The 23,596-nt window shown below is 49.2% G+C and overlaps 1 pseudogene; it reads left to right on the top strand.

Annotated features, from left to right (window-relative positions):
* Positions 1–6,645: 6,645 nt before the first annotated feature.
* LOC149335113 (uncharacterized) lies at positions 6,646–20,299 on the top strand (annotated as a pseudogene).
* Positions 20,300–23,596: the final 3,297 nt, after the last annotated feature.

Genomic DNA, 23,596 nt, shown 5'->3' with positions numbered 1-23,596 from the left:
TAACTCGCCCAACAACTTACCTTGTAGAATGATTCTTGAATAGTTAACTATTTAGCTATTACTGTTATTCTCCTTACTTATTGAGAGATGTGTGGCTCACCGTAAGAAATATCCATATCTGTTTTTTTTTTCGAAAACATAGTTACCCACGGCGCTATCGCCCAACAAATATGGATATGGATACGGAAACTGATATGGATATTGCTTAAAGTGAACGGCGCGCCTTTCAAGAAATAGTCTAACAGTAAAAGTTGAAAATTAGCTATTCAATATTAGTTATCTAGACTGCTGTTTTGCACATATTAGCTGCATTCTGATGCGCTAGACCACGGACAAAGCTAAGACACAAAAACCTCTCTTCTAACTCCAAACGCCTATTTACTAAAAAAAATTGCACAACATATTTGGCGAAACAACCGGCATACGGTTAACGTGGCGAGTGAACACATTAAGAACTGTTTAACCTGCGCGATGCTTTCAGTTTCTGTTTTTACCCGATTAAAGATCAAAATTTGCATTTCGTCCTCTTTGCTGTCTTGTTTTGCTTCCTTTAGATGGCAACATACAAAACAGAAGAAACTCGACAAGTTTGGCACTGCATCATGATTTCGTTCACAGATATATGGTTGCACGCGACACCGAAAACACGAATTGCGTTGTAAGGTAAGGTGTTTACCCACCTCGGTGGCTCAGTGGTTAGAGCGCTCGCCTACTGAGCTGGAGTAACCGCGTTCGAACCCGGCCACGGCGGTCGCGTTTTGATGGAGGCGAAACGCGAAAGGCGCCTGTATGCTGTGCGATGTCAGTGCACGTTAAAGATCCCCCAGCTGGTCGAAAATATACCGCACACCTCCACTACGGCCATCACCTATGAAACTCGTTGTGTTATGCCATCATTAACCTTCATTCACTCTTTCCCTTTCTTCCCTTTCCCGAGTGTGGAGTAGAAGACCAGGGCCATGTTACCACCGGCCGAACTCACCTCCTTTTCCTCTCATTGAAATTCCTCTCTCTCTCTCCACTACGGCACCTATTTCATCCTTTCTTCTTTCACTCCCGCCTTAATCCCTTCCCTTACGGCGCGGTTCGGGTGTCCACCGAAAATGCGATACAGTTACCGCGTCATTTACGTAAAATTGGAAAATTGGTTTTTGAGGAAAGGAAATGGCGCAGTATCTGTCTCACATATCTCGGCGGACACCTGAACCGCGCCGGGAGGGGAGGCAGGAAGGTGGGAGTGAAAGAAGAAAGCAAGAAAGAAGTGCCGTCGTGGAGGTCTCCGGAATAATTTCGACCACCTGGGGATCTTTAACGTGCACTGACATCGCACAGCACACGGGCGCCTCTGCGTTTCGCCTCGATCGAAACGCGGCCGCCGCGGTCGGGTTCGAACCCAGGTACTCATTTCCGTTCCTAAAAACCAATCTAAAAATTTTTTAAAGGGAAGGTGATTAAAGGGTGCCGCTTTTCTTGTTGTTGTTAGTGGCTATTTATCGGTAATGAAAAAAATAAAAATGGAAATAACAGATGTTGCCAGCCTTGGCATTGCCATCGAAACTTGAAGCACCTGAGCTGCGGCTAGCGGGAATAAAAGGGCATAGAAAGGACAGGGAGAGGGAAAGAAAGGGGAGGGCGATGGAAGAAAGGATGGATATAGGGCGGCAATATACATCATGTACAAATACAGGACATTGAAATAATGCCGCTTTTGGGCTTCGCCGCTTTGAGCGTGATAAGTTATTCTTCAGGCTCTCCAAGAAGTTCCTTCTTTCCATTCTACAGTTTTGAATGCAGGAATAATTTTAACGCTATATTTTCTGATTTGAAACTTGTTTTTCGGCTGATGTAATGCTGATGAAGAAATATAGAAACTTATTTTCGAGGAGGCGCCAGAAAGAAAATGTCAAACGGGGGGTTCTTTTTCATCAGATGGCATCATGTGCTCTTCTCGTGCAGCGTTCCAGCAGTTAGCGTCTCGGTACCGAGCTCCCTTGTAAATGATGTAAATTTAATTGTATAAAGTCTTCTCTCATTGTCTTTCCCGCATCCTCGTCTCCGACGCCCTTCATTCCCTCTCCGGCGCCCGACCATGCTACCTCATCTTTAACAAGAGTCATAACCGTTCCGCACCCCCACCCCCCGATGTACCCGGAAAAATTTCGAAAATCGAGGCAGTTCCCCGAGAAACGTCAGGAGATAATTTCAATCTCTGCTATTCTCAGGAACGTAGAACAGCAAAAATTATACTAATATTCAGAGAGGGCTGTGCCTGTGCTCTGTATCTCCATGGCCGAATCGGCTGGCTAGGCGAATGGTCGGCTCACACCAAAGGATGGTATTAAATGTAACTGCAAAGTGTACTTCCTTTTGTTCTCAAAGGAAGCCTGTTGTGTAATCATGCTCCGGAAGAACGCGGACCAGGCACGACAATGAGGAGTCCATCCAGTATCTTTCTTGAATATGAGGTTTCCTTTCCAAAGGTTTCAAAGACATTGTTGCTATAGCTTCTTCCGGGTGTGCCCTGGGAGTTGCCAAAAACTAAAAATATCCAAAATTGATCTTTACGCTGGCAACCTTCGGAGCTGTCTTTGATAAGCCTTTATGAGCTTGATGTTAAAAAGTTGAACTGCTGAATTTCTTGCCCACTTGAACTTGCATTCAATGATGCCAGATTTTTCAAACCTATCAATCATGTTTTGCCGAATGAAAGGCGTCAGAGTGAGACTGCTGGTCGAATGCTTTTGAGTATATCTCGAAGCTTACGTGCACTCTTCACGACATCTCTAAACGGAGAAAAAACCAGTCACACAAGACGACGGACAAGAAGAGTGTACACACCACAACGACCAGTCGTTGTGGTGTGTACACTCTTCTTGTCCGTCGTCTTGTGTGACTGGTTTTTTCTCCGTTTACAATGTACCAACTGGCCCGCATTTCAACCCTACGACATCTCTCACACGCACGCACGCACGCACGCACACGCACACACACACGCACGCACGCACACGCACACACACACGCACGCACGCACGCACACACACACACGCACACACGCACACGCACACGCACACACACGCACGCACGCACGCACAAAACTAATGTCACCCGCTCGCGTCGTCGCCGCCGATGTATACGCGCGCGATGAGCTGTTCGTTCTGCAGTCCACGGCCGCCCCAAATAGCATCACGTCCTTTCTTCCGCTCTCAAGGAGCCCATTTCTACCGTGCTCTTGTGTAGCAACGAGACGCAGGGGCATGCAAATGAGGCGAGCTAATTTGCGTACCGTGATTCGGGTGACGAGGAGGCCTTACAGACGGGATAGCGGGAGGGCTGTTTCCTGTCGCAGCCAGCCCACGTAACTATGATGCGACTTGCTGTGACAAGCGAGCTTTCTGGAATCTAGCAGGCAGCACGAGTGTTTTACATCGACAAGGCCCAATGCAGGCGGCGCAGCCTGCCAGGCCTGCAAGTTCTTGATGTTGTTGTTGTTGCCTGCAAGTGCGCATTGTGTGTCTTATGTGTGTCTTCATTCTCGTCCGTTTGTCCGCCAGCGCTGTGTTAAAAAAATGAGATCGCCCCTTTCGCCAACAAGGGGTAGCTGGAGAAAGAAGAACGAATGCGTAAGAACCGGCAAACAGAAAAAAAAAAGAGGCCAACGCGATCCGAGGCGCCCCGCAACAGAAAATAAACTAATGTGCTCCCACACTTGGGCAGCGGAGGCATACGCGGTTTCGATCGGCGCTCTATAGATAAGGCAGTTAAAACGAAACAAGCGATGCCGCTTTTGCAGTCATGCGCTGTCTTTTCTTCGTGAATAAAAGTTCCCAAGTTTCCTGGAAACGGGTTTCGCATTGGACCTGTGGGCAGGTTTGTAATATACGCACAACTTGCATGAGAAACTGACAGTTTGTCGCTCACTTTAAATCGAGGGCTGCGCAGAAAAGAAGAGATAGATTAACTGTTTGGGAATAAACAACTGGAGGTTACACACACGCACCGCCTTAAGGGAAATGGATAAAAGCCTATATATGCGAAATGGGTCATTGTCTACTCTACATTAACATATCACTGGGAGCCCTGGCGCAGTGGTGCACCTTTTAAGCGATGAACCAGTACCAGGGTGGTGAAACTTTCTGCACCTGCCAGCGGCCACGAATGACAGACGGTAGCGCCAATTCTTCCTTCAGTTACGTTCATAGCGAATGCTGTACGAGTTATCTCCATGACAACGGACGACCGAAACGAATGGGGGAGGGGGGGGGGGGGGTGTTCGCGTGTACGCATGCCATCTGCTTCACGCCCCTAGACTGGTCCAAAATCGGGCCCGCTAGGAGAGGTGGGCGGATGTATCCTTGTTTGCCTGCTGCGCCCGTCCGCTCTCCACGCTTTGCTTCGATTTTCGCACAGTTTTTTTTTTTTTTTGCTGTTTCCGGCACGTTTCAATTTGCTGCGCCGCTGGTCAACAACGGTAATCGCAGTGCTGGGCGAATGTACGGAGAACGAAGAACACATTTTTCATGGTTTTATTGACACACATATCCTTCCCGTTACTTTCACTCTAAAATCAAAAAAGATATTTCTCATACTAGTCTGCATGTCTATGTTACAGCATTCCGTAAAATACAAATAATACGCGTCGGCGCACCACGGGCGTTAAGTTTATCTCTAACAGCGCCGCTGACATTTCTGTACATCATTTCATGCATCAATCACGCAATACATGTGCGGTCATTCCCACATAATATTCACCCAATAAAGAAGGTTCATTCAGTCTGTGCACCGTAAGGGCTCACCGCTTAATGCGTGCACGATGACCTGGGTGACCCCCCTTAGGTTGTTTCTCCGGCGGGCGGCCACCTGGGCCACCCTACGCCACCGGATTTTCGCTCACAACGCCGACTTTCTGGACAGCGGTGCCTGTAACGCTATCGCGTTAACGTAATCTCTGTGAATGCAACTGAATATCCTAGACAGAAGCCGCGTCAATCATGAACACATGCACAATCAATGCTACGCAATGCACGCAAAAAAAAAAGCGGCAGATCGTACGTGTAATTCTAAAAGGGCTAATACATAGTTCAAGGAAGCACGGGATGTTCCGTTTGTCTCAAGTCCGTAACGGAACTGCCCTTCTCTGGGCTACACACAACCAATGCGCTCTTGGAAACCGGCACTCACCGCGCTATGGCGGCGCGTCAGGGAGGCCGAGCAGACGACGAAAACACTGTGTGCGATGCCCATGTTCAGAAGCCGACCGAGGATCTAGAGGGATTAGTGCACGCACTTCCTGCAGTGCAAGTGGAGGTCCCTTGGGGGCAGGTGATCTGCAGCAGAGGTGAATTAGCAGGCCCGTTCGTTGTCCGCGACACAGCAGTGACCGGGCACCCCGTTCGAGCGAAAAAACATCAGTGTTGCGTGAGGCGGTCAATGCGCTCGCAGATCGCGCACAATAGCTGGAAACCACGTTCACTGCTCTCTAGGCTGCTGAGGTCGCCCCGAGTGACGCAATGGAGGTCCACATCTGGGCGGTTGCAAAGTGCGCCTTGTTCCCCAGGTGGAAAAAAAAAAGTACTTACTGCCGGCGTAAATAGAGACATTAAAGTCTTCATATTAGCCACCGCACCGCGAATCCAGGCTCCGTCCGAGGTCCTCAGTTAGGTCGGCGTGCAACACCAATCCGGCGATTAAGATTGTCCTGATTTGATGGTGTTGATCTCTTTTATAATCGGTTCTGGTAATTCGCCCACATCCAGACCTGCATCGATGACTGCAAGCATACACAAGTTCTGCAGCGTCGGTGCTAAGTGCAACACGTGCAGGTCCGTCAGATCCTCTTCTTCCTCAGAAATGTCCTCGAGATGCTCTTCGTCCTCACGGCTGGGTGGAGGCCCGAATCCACCGAAGACCAACACCCTCTCCCCAAGCACACAGCAGCCGGGCGAGTACCTCGCAGACGGGCCTGATCCAACTGGCGTCACTTTAGTCCAGCACGACTGTTCAGCGTCATACTTGTGCATATCTGCAAAGCATGTGTTCAGCATTCCGTTGTAGCCACCGAAGATATACAGTTCTCTATCGTACACGAACGCAGAGTGGCACTCGCGTCCCTCCGGGGCCACGCCTTGCACTTGTGGGCGTACCCACGTCGCAGTGGTCGTTTCCAGATAGTATAAGCAATTGTCATAACGGTCGCCGGGTCGCGAGCCTAGTAGGCTGCCACCCCAAACGTACATGCGGGATCCAATGGCGGTGGCCGTGTGGCAGCAGCGCCCGAGGGGGGCCTCTCCGCTGGTCGGGACACGATGCCACTCCAGGGTCTCGAGGACCAGAAAATGTACAAAGTTCGATGAAACCCTGTCCGTGCCACCAAATATGTACATTCGGTGACCAAGCACGCACGCCGAGTGGTTGATGTCCGCTTCCGGGATTTCGCCGCTGACGTCCGGCCGGCTCCATGTCATGGCTTGGGTATCGAAGCGCCATAGACCGTTATACCTTGGGCTGATGTGCCATCCGCCCCACATGTAGGCGCACTTATCGTAGGCTACAACGCTACGGCCGGAAACGCTAATCGGCGTATCACCGGGTAGCGACTGAGCCGGCACGAAATCCCACCCTGACGATGCCGGGTCAAAGGTGTACACGATGATGAGGCACCCTGAGAGTTCATCACCACCCGGGAACCAGGCGTCGCAAGAGTGGAAAGAGTAGATCTTCCCTTCGATGGCGACAGCCTTGTGATTAACGCGTCCTGGAATGACATTTAACCTCAGCGTCCACATTTTGCAATGGCAGTCAGTTCATACGAAAGATGAATCGGGCCTCTTTTCTTTACAGCTATCGGGCGCACGCTGAAATCAAACCTGGTAGGCGTTGTTCGTTTTTCTTCAGGTCTTCGTTTCACGCAGTGAGCTGCTCGTCCGCCGTCTGCCGCAATCACGGTGTGGTCGGCTGTGTTCATATCTGCACGGGAAAAAGAGAGGAGGAAGACGTGATGGAAGGCTGTCTTCGGGAGAGAGCCAGGCGAGGGGAAACGCTCTGCACTGCGGGCGGTGCATGCGCATGCGCGTGCGAAGGCGACGCTTATCGTATTCCTCGTCACCTTATTTGAGCGCATCGTTCGGTGTGATGTCGTGACGCGTGAGAAATATTTAGCCACTTGACTAATGAACATCTTGTCTGACTGATTTGCAAGTAACCGCTATTCGGGCCCGTGCACGTGGGATACTTCAGGCGGACGGGATATTTCGAACGGAAGAGGGCAGAGTCCGCGACGACCAATAGCTGGATGTGCGACTAAGGCCAGAAGAAAATACAAACACCAGAGCTAGGCTTCCATTTGCGCAACCGTCAAGTAGCGTGCAAAATGCATTTGAAAATCTGGCTGCAAGCGCACAGCCCACCAAGATCGCTCATATCACGTGATTCAAGGGCACGCACCTCCGCTATCTAAGAAAAAACGCGAGCCTTAAGCCATGCGTGCCTCGATTTTTGTCGCTGCAGTTCCCGTTACACGTGGTAACCGTTTTGTCAGTTTTAATGCAGAACTACAAGTTCAAAATGTTGGTAAATATTTATACTAGAGCAAAAGGAGCACAAACAAGACGTTGGAACAAGGGGTGTCAATTTATTGCAAATGTTCCTTTCCATCCCAAATTAACACTAAAAAATGGTTTGGGTTTTTTGAGGTTTAACGTCCCAAAGCGACTCGAGCTATGAGAGACGTCGTAGTGACGGGCTCGCTAAATCTTCCGGAGGCTCCGGGGGATTTTCTGTAAAGGGCTTCACCTTGCAGTTAAAAGCAGCGGGGCATGTGATTTATTCAAAGCATTGGGATTTAAGGACAGTGAAGGAAAAATTAGTTTTAAGCGAGTAGAAATAACCAAGCAAAAGTTATCTGACTGGTGGCTAAAATCGAGACAAAATCAGATTTCACGAGTCATGGCTAGGTGGAGTGAGTCGCCGTCCCATTTAAAAGGCTCAGCCTTATCCATCCATCCATCCTGAAAGGAATGAAATAATCGCAGGGCTATCGGCCCGAGTGGGAGCGCTTTAGTCTTCGCCAGCACCCAGCAGATAGCACAGGCTGCTGCGGCTGAGCGCTGGAGGCGTTGGCGGCGTCAAATGGCGGCAGTAACGGTTTGTAGAGGACACCATTCATCGCTACGCGTGTTCCCTCTGCGGGGTGATTTCCAGAAGCACACTGTTGCTGCCTTGCACGCACGCGCTGTGCATGACCTGCAAGACCGCCACCTGCCAAGATGACGCCGGAGGCCTTTGTCCCCTGGACCGGGAAGCCTTCGACGGTGAAGAGTGCACGAAGATTCCTTTCCCCGAGAAGAAAATCGAGTGTCTTCAAGTAAGTGTGCAGTGCCTGATTAGCAGTTTACTTAACTGTCCATTTACCAAAGCTATCGTGAAGCCGATAAGTGTTGGCGCTCGCACGCCTATATTCGTTTACCATTTTATGCACGGAGCTCGAAGCCATTACACATGATACCTGAAAAGCATTGTGTTATTAATTTGTTTTACTCCCCGCCGCGGTGGCTGAGTGGTTATAGCGTTCGGCTGCTGGCCCGGAAGACGTGGGTTCGATCTCTGTCATGGCGGCTGAATTTCGATGGAGGCGAAATTTTAGAGGCCCGTGTACTGTGCGATGTCAGTGCACGTTAAAGAACCACAGGTGGACGAAATCTCCGGAGCCCTTCACTGCGGCGTCCCTCATAGCCTGAGTTGCTTTGGGACCATAAGCCCCAATAAACCAAACCAAATTTTAGAGGGTTAGCGCCACTGGTCGCTCCCCGAACCTCCCAGTTAGGCTGATTCCAAGGATGGAATCCAAGATGGCGGCCGTCATAGCAACGACATTGTATTAGAGCGTTAAGCTCTACTTCTCTCGTTTCGGGTCTCAGCGTTATGCGTTATAACCCAAATCGTAACCCAGTGGTTGCCATGGTCACCGAGGCGGTTACATCATGGAATAAAATAATAACAGGCGTCAGCTTGATGCTCTAGCACCACAACTGGAAAGTTAATTATGTAGATGCGTTATATATATACCGGGTGTCCCAGCTAAATGTAACCAACTTTTAAAAAAGGCGAGGTGTCCTAGTCGAGTGAAACCAACTGAGCGTTGTTCATAGTTGCTTGGTCTAGTAATGAGTATTTTTTTTCGCTCTTCAAAGTTAATTAGTTAAGGTTAAAAAGCTAACTTTCTAATTATTGACTTCAGGAAGAAAGTGTCAATGAAAAAGCTTTAGATCGCCTCGAAAAACCGCTAGTAGTGCTGTTTCCGTCAAGTTACGATTTACGTAGCTTCATTTATTTGCCTTAAAAGAAAGTTATCACGTAACCAGCTGCTCGCTCACTTCTCTTCCCCAATGTGCACCCAAAGTCTCATCGCGGAGAGGACTTCAGGAAAAACGGATTTTATTCTTTAAGGCGCGTCTTGGGACGTTGAAGTGGCACAGTTATCTTGTGGAAGCTTTTTTCTTATTGCGCGGGTTATGGTTAAATCCGGTAAAAAAACTTTACGTAAATATTGCTTTGCTGCAAATGTCTCAGTAAGCTCTTTCTCAAAGCGATCTACAACTTTTCCATGGACACTTTGTTCCTCAAGTCAATTAAAAAGGTAGTTAAGCTTAACTAATTAATCAACCTTGAAGAACGAAAAAAATACTGCAGGCTAGGTCACGCAACTCTAAACAACCCTCATCTGGTTTCAGACGGCTAGGACATCCCGTGTTTTCTAAGAGCTTGGTTACATTCAGCTGGGACACCTGGTATATATCCCTCAAGAGGGTGCTCTTGCGGGCTAGCTGGTTAAACATTGCTAGAAGTCCTCCCTCTAATTTTATAGCCTTTATAGATTTCAAGATTTTATCGCTTTGATCCGGCTCTTTACACCGCCCCTGACGTTGACTCAACTGACAGCTTGCCTCGAGACTATTTAATCTGTGTGTGCACCTTTCGAATTAACTTCAGTTGTAAGTCAGCGCCTCTCTTCTACGTTCCTCTGTCCTGTGCTTGCGCTTTTACCTTTCAGCAATGTAATATCCCTGTATGGCAGGCGTCAAATTTTGTCCCCTAAGCCCCGACATTCGAGCAAAATTTGTGGGCCAACCGTTTGCCGCAGATTGTTCCGGATGCCGTCATACGATTTCTCGTTTCATGCGGCATAAATTTACTAGTTAAGTTAGTCTAGCTCGCGGCAGGGATTCGAACCGGCACAATACGTACCCCCAATTCCACGTCTTTACGAATCTTCATATGAACACTGCGGCTCAACCTTTATCCCCAGAGTGTTCAGGGTGGTGGCATACGATTTCTCGTTTCATGCGGCATAAATTTACTAGTTAAGTTAGTCTAGCTCGTGGCAGGGATTCGAACCGACTACCTATGTTATGTGTGTTAACGCTCGATATTAGATCGCTGCCTCAGCATCGGCTCACTTTTCTTTTTGTTGTTGCAGGTCTGTTAGATGCAGATAAAAGCGCTAGCTTTGGGTTGCACCAGTGTTCCTACAAGCGGGTGACTTTGCAGCGACGTTATTCGGGCCGGCATCTATGCGAATAGGACGAAAGTTAAAGGCCGCGCGCTTACCTGGTTCGCTGATCGCTGCAGGCTTCAATGTTCATTTCTGAAGCTCAGCGTGTTTCAGCATCACTGCACACGTGACATCTAGTGCAGTCCTTTTATGCATCGGTTCATTAATTGACTGTAATTTTTTGTCTACACTCCGCTCCCGGTGTATAGACCGTACGCATCAATTCTGGCTGAAAAAGAGAAAAATGTTTACTTGATTGACTGCACCCGGTAAATAAAACATGGCTGGGTGTTTGTGCTATCGTGAGTAATATTGAAAAAATATAATTCCGCATTGTGCGCACTTTATATCGCCCCCAAAAACGCAAATTTGCATTTATAGGTGTACAGCGAAAGCGCTATATACCGGACTTGACTGTAATCTGCTTCTAGCTAGGTGCAGCTCTACGTTTAAATTGGAAGGTTGTAAGCTGTTCCATAACTAGCGTCAAACTTTTCTTTCATCATCGTCATTTATTAATCACTAAAGGAGCCATTCCATGGTTGTTCTTCAGACTAAATTTTTATACTTCAGTAAAGAATGCAAGAGCCTGTGATTAAATTGACTGTAACCTGTTTCTAGCCCCATGTGGCACTACCGATGAGCGCGCAACAGTAAGCTCTACCTGCAAGCTGGAGGGTTTTCAAATTCCAAAATTTGAGTGGCCTGGACGCGCTTTATGTACCAAAAAAAAAAAACGATCGAAATTGATACCGGGAAATTCTTCCCACCGGCAGTGACCGCTACAAGGGCGTACACAGAGCAGTGTCGTCTGCTGTCGTTCCTGCAATGCGCGCAACGAGGTCTTACTTTCGTGTGCGATCGAAATAGCAGTCGTCCCTGATATGAGTGGCTGACGCCGCAATATCGACAACAGTAACACAGGTTTCCTTTGGGATAGAATCTGGTCACACCAGGCAGATGCGTTGCCGATCCACCGTCGATGGGCTGGCCGGTATGCAGATGCTGTCGCTGACGCACCGGTCTGACACACTAGACGATGGCGACCACGTAAGCACTAAAGCCCCTCGATAATTTGAAAGTAGCGACACTCTCCTCCACTCCGGCGTTTTCCTCCTCGAATATCCTCGCCCGCCGGCTGCGCGCGCTGCACACGGCACGCTTTTTTGGGCGTCGCTCGCTCGCCGTCCGGGCAGTTGGCTGACACATGCGCGCGCTCTGAAGTTCGCGCTTTTTCCACGCTCTGTTATTGAATAAAAACACGAGAAAGACATGCGAACGCGTGACTACCACGAGCCACATAAATTAGCGTCTCGTACGCGCAAAGAAAGTGCCAATTACGAGCGCTTGCGGCACACAAAACCACTTGCTGCATACATCTCACATTCTTTTTGACTTTTCAATACCGTCATTCTCAACACGGCATAGTATATGAAGCGTAATATTTACAATATATTTGAACATTCCTGAATATTTTCAGCATACCATTGTTTAGTTAAATGTAGATGCACTTCGAACTAATTATCGCGGAAGCACAGTTTATGAAGTTGTTCACGAGTGGAGTTTTAGAAGTGGGATGGTTGCTGGGAGCAAGCTGGGCCATTTACTTCGATGCGCGTCCTAAAATATTTTATTAAGGTTCAGTCTGAGTTTGGCACCGCGCAGTGCACATGCAACGGCCTAATCGTTTTGAAAACGAGTACGAACTTTTTCTATTAAGCATGACACGACTTCAGCTCCCGCTGTCGGCGACCTTGAGGTGATGTCGAGCCGAAGCCGAGAGCCAAAGATCCGCGCACCGATTTTCCGTCATCCAAGGAAAGTGTCCGCACCCCAAAATTTGGCCCTCTCAACCACCGAAATTTGACCTTGTCCAAATTTCATCAAAATTGGGGTCAAGCGTAATTTTAATATGACCAATTCAATGGTGAGATCCAAAATTAGGTGGGCTATCCCCAAAATATGTCTCTCTGGAACCCATAAATTTGACGTCGTCCATATTTGACCAACATTGGGGTCCAAACTAATTTGACTATGGGAAACTCAGTGTTGGCTTCCAAATTTAGGTAGACCACCCCCAAAGTTTGGCACACGGGCATTTTCCGCCCACATTCTATTCCTTTTTAAATCCGCTTAAAGAGATGTTACGTTAGGAAAGAAAAAAACTGATAGCAACGACCGTGACAAAACCCAAGAGAAAGTTATAGGGTCTTAGCAATTTGGTCAGCCACAGTCAAGGCTATCCTAAAGCAAGTGCCTGACTAATATAAGTCTTCAGTATAAATACAGTCACAATATGACACACAGTTTTTCAGATGCAATGTTTATTACAGAGGAGTCGTGTAGTTTTACGCCAAAAATACACATAAAAAACACGAATAAGCCAGCTGTGGACATCTGTCACCCGTTGGGTGCAGTCCTCAAAACAAAACACAGAAAACAAAAACATACTTAGGGAAATGAAACAGCTCAGATGTAGGACTATAGTTTTTGAGCGGGTGATGTATTCAACAATAGGCTACGCGACCATGCTCAACTGAAGCAAAAGATCACAAACTGTAGCAATGAATATACAAAAATGGCATGCATTGCATATTTACAATACTTGAGTACATTCAGGTAACAATGCAAAGCACTGAAGTGATTAAAGAATGAATTATTTATGTGAATGCAATATGAGGTCTTTTCCGAGAATGTGGCATTGATAATCTCACCTGGTAGAAGCGTAACGGTTCAGCAAAACAACAAATAAGCGTAGATCGTTAGACAAGTTGCATTCATAAAAAAAATCTAGGTTAAATCTCGCTCGGGACATGCGCCGCATTACTGCGATGTGCACCATTACCAGAGGTTCGGAAAATTTACCGCACCGCGGATACCGCTGCACGCATAACAGCACTTTTGCTTCCACACTTGCTAACACATGCACACACATTGTATGCATCAGCCGCCGCTATTATAGCACATTGAGCGTAACCATGAAGTGACAACTATAACACGCATAACGACGCAAAATGATCAGTGAATTAAGTGAGGCTGTTGGCTTTGTGATGCGCATGCATGCAGTTTCAGTGTACACAGTCGCTTGGAAGAAATGCACAGTTGCTCGCAGAGGTGGGCAGTCTTCGTCGGGGTCAAGTTCTTGCGGCCGATGTTGCGCAGCCGCTTTTTTCTTCTAATGCTGTCTTTCTTGCCGCTCGGAATCGCGAAAAGAACAAAGGCTTTTTCAGGCCGGCTTGTGCACTGAAATGCGCAGCAACTCGGCATAGTGCTGCACTAAAAGAGCGCGAATAACGCGAAGTGCAAGCGCGCAATGCCAGGGAGCTCGGTCGCAGCAGCGGCGGCTGGCCAAAAAATGGCGCCGACAAAAAATGAAAACACAAAAAGAGCGAGCTCTCAGCGCGCTTTTCCCGGAGACCGCCCACGGAGCCAATCACCGTTGAGAAAAGCGCCGATGGGAGAGGTGAGAGAGGAGGATCGGCGAGGGTGCGCGGCGCGGCGGCATAGTTCACAGAAAGACGCTACTTTCAAATTATCGAGGGGCTTTAGTAAGCACGACCAACGACCCCGTAACGTTGTAAAAAGTGCGTGCAATGGGAACCAAGAGCTTGCGATGAGGGACTATTTGGTATGACATCTGTAAAGTTAAATATTTTAAAACTTAATCGGAAACCTCGACCATATGCTAGCCAAGGTTACATACGAGACGTACAGCCTTTGTCAAAAGTTTGGAGGCCAGGAGGTTTGCTTCTGGAGCACACTGTGTGGTTCATAATGCATCTCCAGCGCTCCAAATTTTCTGAAGGTAAGAAGATTTCTGGTCCTGCCTCCTCCAATGGGTAGGACTATCACGAATGTTGCAGGAGTCCCACTGCGAGGCTTAGAAGCAAACCCCCTGGGCTCTAAACTTTTGATAAAGACTGCACGTGCACCAGCGAAGGTGTGTTTTCATTGGGTGTCTGCGCATAGAACCTAGCGGCGAGGCAAGCGACAAGGGCAAAACACAGCGCGAAGGTGCCGCTCGTCGCTTGCCGCCATCGCTCGGGCTTGTGCGGCCGAGCGAATCGTCACTCCCGGTGAGGCGACAGCCCAAAAAACTGCGCTGGTGCCTACCTTACCCCTGTAGAAAAAAAAAATGGCAGTGGCTTAGCTCTCCTGTGGCACGATACACTTAAAGGGGTGGAGACACCAAATTTGTGGTTCGCGCGTTCTTAATCTCAAACGTTTCTTATGGCTCCAGGAAGCATGATACACACTCAAAGATTCATATATTCACAGCGAATAATTTATTATAGCATTTTTAGGTGAACGATTTTCGGTTTCGGTTTCGGAACGCCGAGTTGTACAGTGACGTCACAGAGGGGGAAGATCAACTGCTTCGCTTGGTCACGTGGGCCCACAAAAGTTGTGACGCACCTACTGCTGCATCGTCTGCTTTCCCACACACGTGCTGACCAGCGCATATGAAAACAAACAACTGCACGTCTAGTCCCAGCAGCTCGGATTCTGACAGATCTGATTCCAACGAGTGAGGACATCGACTATTTTTTTGTTCGCACGCTAATATCGCCTTCGCGGGTTCGCGTGAGGATGCGAAACACTTTGCAAAATGCCAGTAAGCATCGCTGCGCCGCTCTACCCAAGCTGCGCCCACAACCGGTGTCACACTTCGCTGCCGTGCAGCAGTACCTGAGCGCTGCTTGGGATGGTGTACAAATATCACAAGAAAAGACAAGATCGCCTTGTTATCAGAACTGCCAGCTATACTCGAGCAGCGACAAAGCATGTCTGCTTATGTTGGGAGCTTTGGGCAACGGCACCGCTAGCGGGCGCTCCGGGTGACGAGCTCTGCTGCTGCCTGGCTGCCGTGGTCGTCGCTAGGCCTATAGCCTGTTTAGCAAGCGGCCGGCGCTTCGGAAGTCGCCTGCGCTATAATAAAAGGCCTACTTTTCACAAATAGCTGTAGTGTTAACAGAATCATCTCACAATAAAATAATAGTATGGTCAATCTCCTCGACGCCTTCGGCAGCGGAGCTAGCGGGCGCCAGGCGAGCCGGACCCCGACGTCGCGCCAGCGGCAGCTGCTAGGCGCGGTTGTGAGAAATTTGCTCATATCACAGTTGTTACCTCTACTATGGTCAGCGATCCTCAAAAATGACACTTTTTTCACATTTCTTGTCCCATGGTTTATTATTTACGTCAAGAACACTCTTTAGCTCGCTTTTATGACGTCGGCAGACGGTACCAGGCTGACGTATACCAGCCGGCAGACTCGGCGTACTTCACGTCCGCACAAGAAAATACAAAACAGCCATGCTACCAGAAAGGATGCTTTCTAGATTCGAGGTACGACAGCATGACTGTGCTAAAAGTGGATCTTTCGGCAGCGACACTGCCTGCGGCAGCGCCGGCCGACGACCTGCGCGCTGGTCCCAGACTGCCCTAGTCGTCGCTAGGCCTAGCTGCTTTCGCATATCGACTCCGCAGCTGAGGGCGCTTCGGGACTGGCCAGGGCTCAGAAACGTGCTCCGCTCGGCACCCCTTTACTGTGAACTCGTCCCATAATAAAAGATATGCTCGATTTCCACGACGTCTTCAGCAACAGAGCTAGCAGACGGCAGGCGAACCGCACCAGGTAGCAGCAGCACAAAACCGGCTATGGGATGAAATTTGCTTGCATCGCAGTCATCACTTCTACCAGGAACTCGGTATTTGCCAACGATCGTCAGAAACGATGCATTTTTGATATTCATATATCCCAGGGTTTGCTATGAACGTGAACAAACAATACTATCGCGTTCTTCAGATGCCGGCGTTCAGCACGAAGACTGGCGCAGGCCGCCCGGCTCCAAGGAGTGCGCCCTATGTCACCATGACGCTGCCGCTCTCCGCGCTCGCATTGGCTGCCGCTTCCAGTCGTTGTTGCCGCGAGCGGCCCGCCGTTGACATCTAGCAGGCCGGACGCAGGCAACGAGCTGCAATCGGACGTTGCGACGCTGTTCGCAACGGCGCGCCGCAAACCGAGCGAGTGGCGGTTATCAGCAAACGCGGCTCGCTGATGCGTCGACTGCGCTCACGCGGCTGTGCCCCGCTCATCGTACGTCACTGTATTTTGGTATGACGTCACTAAAACTTTATTTTTCTACACCCCTTGTGACGTCATGGTTGATGGCGCTAGCGATGGGTCTAGATCGTGAGAGTGAGCATTTAGGTAATCTTTGGAACCGAATTAAAATATTTTTTAAACGTTTGTTGCGTCCAACACCTGGCTGTGACTGCCCTTGCATACATAGGAATCCCATAGCAGGCTTTTTATAGCTTCAAAATTTGGTGTCTCCACCCCTTTAACGTGAGCGGCTAACTGCCAAGCGACAACCTCGGGGTGAGGAACTGAGGTTTTCCAGTCTTCCCCGCCGACTGGCAGCGGCTCGACACTCTTCAACTTCCATGAAGAGCGCATTGCATCAACCGTATGTCCCGCGCGTTATAAACGCAAGGTGCGCCCTTACCGCGCATGCGCAGTAGCGCGCAGCGCGGCAGTCGTAAACACAGCTGTAACACAGCGGCGGGCGAACGCGGCTCCAGCTAAAGCCCCTTGATAAAATAAAATAGCGACACTCTCCTCCGCGCGGCGCTTTCCTCCTCGTTTCTCCTCGCCCGCCGGCTCCCAGCACTGCACACGGCACGCTTTTTCGTCCTGGCGCCCGTAGCCAATCCGCAGCATCGAAAGCTGGCGCGCGTTTTGAGGGCGGGCGCCTTGAGCTTTCTGGTCGGAACGAAGTCTTTTCTTGCAATATTATCAAGCCACTGCTTCCTCCGCAAGCCATCCTGCGTTCCTTGAGGGATCATGAATACGGCGAAACCATCCTCACATCTATTTCTGCAGTTAAGTGCACAGCAACCCGGCATACTGCGAGCGCTCAGCACAAAAAACTGTTGCCAAGGGGCTTTGCAGAAAAGGAAGCGTGCTCCGTCCGCTGCATCCAGACAAGAAGAATGCCGCGAACGGATAACAAAATTGCAAGCACAGTCACCCGGCGAGCGCTACCGTGGACAACGGCAGGAATCGGCATGAAGCGAAACCATCAGGACGAAAAATGACGCGCACGGAAAACAAAATGGCAAGCAAAATCACAACCGGCGCACGTTTCCATGGGCACAGGAAAGAGACCAATCGGCGTGAAGCGAAACGCAGCTCGACGAAAAATGGCGCGCCCAGAAAACAAAATACTAAGCAAAAACACCAAACGCCCGCGTTTCCATGGGCAAAGTCAGGGAGACCAATCGGCGTCAAGCGAAACCTGGCTTCCAGCCAACGCCCGCGGCCCGGCAGCGCAGAGGCGAGGAGGAAGCGAGGAGGTCGCGTGGCGGCGGCAAAGTTCTAAGGTTTGCGGTACTTTATATTATGAAGGGGCTTTAGCTCCAGCGCGTCTGCCGATACGGTGACGTCACGCTTCTGAAAAGCGTCGACCGGCGGAGCGTCGGAGAGGAGCGCGCTCGCCGGCGGCGGCGGCCGCAAGAGGGACGTTGCGCCTCTCGTGACGTCACACGGTTGCCGCGTCTGCGCAGTATGGTCGGCGCAGAGGGCACGCTACTCTCCTTCCATCCCGCGTAGTGTAGCTTACGCTACAAAAAGCGAAACGAGCCGCTGCGTTTCATATCTTGACACTTTAACAGTAATCAGCGATGAACTTTTGCCAGATTCTTAAATATCGGTGGGCGGCGGACTGCAGGCCCCTTTAGAGAAGGGGCCAATAGCGAGTCCATAGAATATGTGCGTGCGATTTCGGCCATTGCGAAGAACGAATTCACAAGCCTTAGCGCATGCAAACGGCCGTCGAGCGTAGTTCTGGCTACAGTAACATCGAACCGACGATTGCTGACATCGCAGGATGCGCGTACAATACTGGAGAAGTGCCAATGTAGCCCTGTCTTCAGAGCTTACGCGGAAGCAAGGCAGCCGGCAGCAGTCGTCGCCGTGAGCTGTGGCCAAAAATAATTGAGCTGTTTTCATTAATTCAAATGGTCGCCGAAAGCTTTTCTCAATAAAGTGATTTAAAATCAAGAATTGGTGACATCGTAGAAGCAGATGCAATTAGGGGGAAGCGGCACGGTGTAATGCGAAGTGTTTCTATAGAAATGATCGCATCATTGGCGCTTATTGCAGTCTTATCGTAGCGTGCACAGGAGTGAAACTACAAACAAGAGTAGATATTTAAGATAGGGAGAGCCCATCTTGCTTTTTATGCCATGGAAACGGAGAGCACTGTTTGTCTGAAAATACTGCGGCGCAAGGCGACGACAACACAAGAAAGAAAAAGGCAACTCAAGTGTACACTACCAGCTGTGTACTCGATGAAAAGGGACATATTTATAACCCTCACTCACCATGGCCGCCGCGGTGGCTCAGCGGTTATGGTGCTCGGCTGCTGACCCAAAAGACGCGGGTTCGATCCCGGCCGCGGCGGCTAGATTTTCTTTGGAGGAGAAACTCTAGAGGCCCGTGTACTGTGCGATGTCAGTGCACGTTAAAGAACCCCAGGTGGTCGAAATTTCCGGAGCCCTCCACTACGGCGTCTCTCATAGCCTTAGTCGCTTTGGGACGTTATAACCCCATAAACCATAACCATCACTCACCATGTCACAACGCTGTCTCAGCACAGCCAGTAACAAGTAATCTCCAAGTGACAAGGCTAAATAGTTTGGTTTATGGGGTTTAGCGTCCCAAAGCGACTAAGACTATGAGAGACGCCGTAGTGAAGGGCTCCGGAAATTTCGACCACCTGGGGTTCTTTAACGCGTACAGTACACGGGTCTCTAGAATTTCTCCTCCAAAGAAATTCAACCGCCGCGGCCGGGATCGAACCCGCGTCTTTTGGGTCAGCAGCCGAGCACCAGAACCACTGAGCCACCGCGGCGGCGACAATGCTAAATAAGAATCGCAGAACGCTTCTTCCCTGCACTTAAAGCACTAGCTTATAACAAGCGTTACAAAAAAATAAAGAAGGTAAGAAGTAAATAAATTTATTTTTTAAAGGCTGAGTAATTGTGACGTCCAATTCAAGATTGAACTTGTGTTTTCGCACGCCAACTCTGTTTAACTACGTCCAACCACTACCCAATTTTTTCTTACTTTTTGGTGGTCTCGTCTAGTAACCACATTTTTTTTGTAGTAGTTTTGAAGCGTGCTTTTGTTTCACCCTGCCTTCGTTTCACCTCCAGGTTTATTGCTGGAACGACGTCCATGGCTGCCAGTACGTGGGTTCCCTGCCAAGTGTGCTCCGACACTACGAGGACAAATGCGCCTTCCATGCAGTCGAGTGCCCGCGCTGTGGCAACAGTGTTCCGCACGGGGCCTTAGCAACGCACTACTTGAACGGATGCAGTGACGCCGCCCGCGCTGTTTACACAACCGACAATCCGGACTCCAGAGGCGACCGCGTCTTTAGAACAAATGACGTCATCGCCACCCTGGAGGAATTCAAGGCGGTACTTATGGAACCGTTCCAGAACCAGCTGCCCGCAATGGAGAGCCAGGTTAACCGACTCTCAGAGGGCATGGCAAACCACGCTGTCCTCTTGCGGAAAATCGTGGAAACACTCAGAAGTACGAATGGTAGTTTGAACTACGGGCGCACACAACCTTCCGAAGGACCTTCAGTGGCAGTGAGGGAACAGGTACAGTCGCAGCCTGAAGACCTCACCCCTCAACTGAGTGTCGGAGCTAACGAAGAAGAGGGCGGAACACCTTAGCAGTGGAGCTTGGAGAAAAGGCACATCCTGCGAAGACTGGAAGTGTTGGCCAGCCAATCACTCGCTTACCTCGAAGACGGGTACCAGACAGCTGTCAGCATGTGAAGGGGCCTGTTGCTTGGTGGGAAGACGTTCCTGATTCTTGCAGTAGCGATATCGACGAAGACTTACATGTCTACTATTTTGAGAGAAGTCGTGAAGAGAATAGGCGCGTCCTTTACTCCTTGAAAGTTAAAAATGCTCGCGGCCTTTACACCCAGACTCCAGAGTTTAAAACGGTCCTGACAGTGAACAAGAGGCACTGGAAAGACGTTTACCTCATAGTCGCTGTGGGGGCGTGTGTTGAATTCTTGGACCTCCGTTTTAGCTTTGAAGGTACCCTCGATACGTCTCGTTTGGCGTCGCGTGTCGAGGGCTTGAAAATCTGGAATAAAGAAAGAAATAAGAGTGTTTGTTTCTTGGAAGAGGTAGACATTCGAGAGCTGCTTCCTGAGGGATGGCAGCAAGAATTCTTCCGCAGTTGGTCACACCTCGAATCGAATGGCTTCACCAGTGAGAGCGACATCAGCTTCGATGTCTTCGTGGCGGACACTTAACACCTGTGACCTCGTTAGCATTGTTTCCACAATCGATGTCTTGAACACCTTGGATCCGTGTATATTTACAAATAATTGTGTTACGTCATGGTCATAGAGTATTTACGCGTGCTTGTGCGTTTTTCCGTAACTTACGAAGTTGTCACGTGCGATGGTCAGCTGGCGACGAATGTATCAAGGGTCCTGCCCCTATGTCTCTTCAGCCGTCGCTACATGCTGGAAGAAAAGCAAATAAAGGCAAAGTATTCTGCAAGAACCACTAGAGAAAGAGAGCGCGCGAGTCGTTTCGCCTGCTAGTGTTGGGAAGTTCAAGGGTGGATTCACGAGTTGGTAACCGAGACATATATAGTGCATCCATCCGTTATTCTGTTTCATGTACAAATTAATCCTAATTAAGGTCTCTCATTACGGCTTGAGGACTTCTTCACGAGTTTTCCTTTCACTGTAGAATATTGCTTCCGTTCTCTCTCTTCATCAGTGTGTTGGTGTGCCCAGTGGCTTTCTAGTGCTGTGTTCTCTCCGTCTTTATGATATTTGTCTTCTGTTTTGTTTTTAAGGTTACAGTTTAGTTCTTACACTGCTTTTGCTACGAGCGTTTGACTCTGCTTTTGATATGATCTGTTTCTTGAGCAAATACATCCCGACTGGGGCGGTTCAGCCTCGGCTTCCTGTGTGTCTGATATTCTGGCGTGTGCGCGTGCGTACCACGTGCTTTTCTTCGACCAGGTCATTTTTCATGCTGCTGGTGGATGCGCGGCCGAGTTTTGCGTTTCTGCGTTTAGTCAAGGGATATTCTCACCTTGCATAGATTCCGGTCTGTTTGCTCCAATAGACCAGACAATATTGTCAGCGCTGCTCCTATCGTGTGTTTCTTCGTCGCTTTTTTTAGGGCTGCTTATTGTTTCTGGATAAATTACCGACTAGCCCGCAAGAAGATATTAATCCATCTTGAGATTACACAATCGTTCTTTCACGCTAATGGTGGCTGCGGTGAGGAGGCTTATTAGACACTAGTATAGCGTATGAGCGTTTACGTACGTTATACGCAAGCATTTGACGGGAGGGTACTGTGGAAGTCGCAGGAGCACTTTTAGTTTACCGTACAACAACCCGAAGGCTACGATAGCCAAGGCCGCCGGGGTGCCATCTGATGTTATAATTTAAACACATTTTAACATATTTTTCGCGCTTAGCCAAGACATTGGCCAAGCTTATCCACGTCGTACCACGTAGACAGCCGGTTGCATGGCGTCCCCAAATTAGTCGTGCTACGAACACTGCGACGATGTCAGCACCAACGCGTGCTACGAGCATTGCGACGGGCCAGCCACGACCGCTCGTGGGCAGCTGATAGCCGAAACGGTTATTTTTGGCAAGGCTATGACTACCCTGGCGTAAAAATCAAAATCAAGTCAATCCACAGCCGGCGGTGTTTTGTTAGGGTTAGGAACGGCGGAATCGTTACACAGAATCCAAAATGGGGCAAGTGTATCACTTATTCATTCTGCTGCCGGCAAGGGGAGGCAAAGAGAATAACGCACGTTCCATTTAGAGGCAATGAATATTCCTAAAAACCCAACAACATTGACAATTTCTCTGCGACGGGGACGACGTGGGCGCCGCCATGTTGAGAAAGTGGTAAAGATGGTTTTTAAAACATGATGTTTCGGGACCCCTACGGGTCCCTTGTGCACAGTGAAAGACGGACGGAATGGACCGCTTCTTATATGCGCACTTGACAGCGCAGTGAGTGCGCGTAGTTATCCGGGAGATTACCCTTCGTTCTGTTACTGATATGATCCGTCGTCTGTATATAAAAAAATCCCAAAAACCAGTCGTGACGATGTGGGTTTCATGGTATCTAAGATTGGGGCGTTCTCCCAGTCAATGGTGTGGTTCATTCTTGAGCATGCTCTGCCAGCGGGTTGGATGAGGTGCCAAATTTGTTGACGCCGTTCTTGCGTTCTCTTAATCTTCTTTTAAAATCGCCTGATTCGCCAATCTATGATGCATCACAGTTTTTGCAGGGGAATTTGTACACCACTCCGGGGAAACGTGGGCGCTGCAGACGGTCTTTTACGTGACAGAGCTGTCGTTTCAGCTTGCTGGACGGCACGCGCGCAATGCGCACGTCGTATTTTGAGAATATCCAGGCCAGGGCCTCACTTGTCCCCAGGGCGTGACGAACGCTCGCGCGCTTCTCTTGTTAGATGAGTCGGGGCACGGCAGGTTGCAGAGGGCGACGTTGTTCGTTGTGCAGCAGTTGTCGAGGATAGCCATCCTTCTCGAGGTCGACGCGGACTTTTTTTCTGCTCGGAACTGCGCAGACCAGGACTGGAGCAAAGACGGGCTGCACGGTTGTATAGAGAGGACGCGACGGAACGTTTGTGGCCAATGGGGTGGGCGGATTGAAAATCCAACTACTTCCCAGTGTGTGTGGGTTTCCGGAAATTTGTAAATGTTTGTAAATGCGCCCAATACACGCCGGCCAATTTCAGGGCTGAAAACATTGAACTTATTTATGTTCCAGGAAAAATTTTCGTTCCTAAATACCGCAAACTCAATATCTTGAATATAAAACCGATAATGGTCATATCAATGCCAAAAAAAAAAACATTTATGCTTTAGACTGGAAAAGGCTGCCGTTTCATTATCTGGGAACCTTTACAGTACTGTTTACCGTGGAGCTCGTAAAACACAC

The sequence above is a fragment of the Amblyomma mixtum genome, chromosome 7 (genome assembly GCF_055824585.1).
Source record: "Amblyomma mixtum isolate Tamu chromosome 7, ASM5582458v1, whole genome shotgun sequence".
Classification (NCBI taxonomy): domain Eukaryota; kingdom Metazoa; phylum Arthropoda; class Arachnida; order Ixodida; family Ixodidae; genus Amblyomma; species Amblyomma mixtum.
The sequence above is the reverse complement of the archived record's forward strand: the minus strand, read 5'-3'. Positions and strand labels throughout refer to the sequence as shown.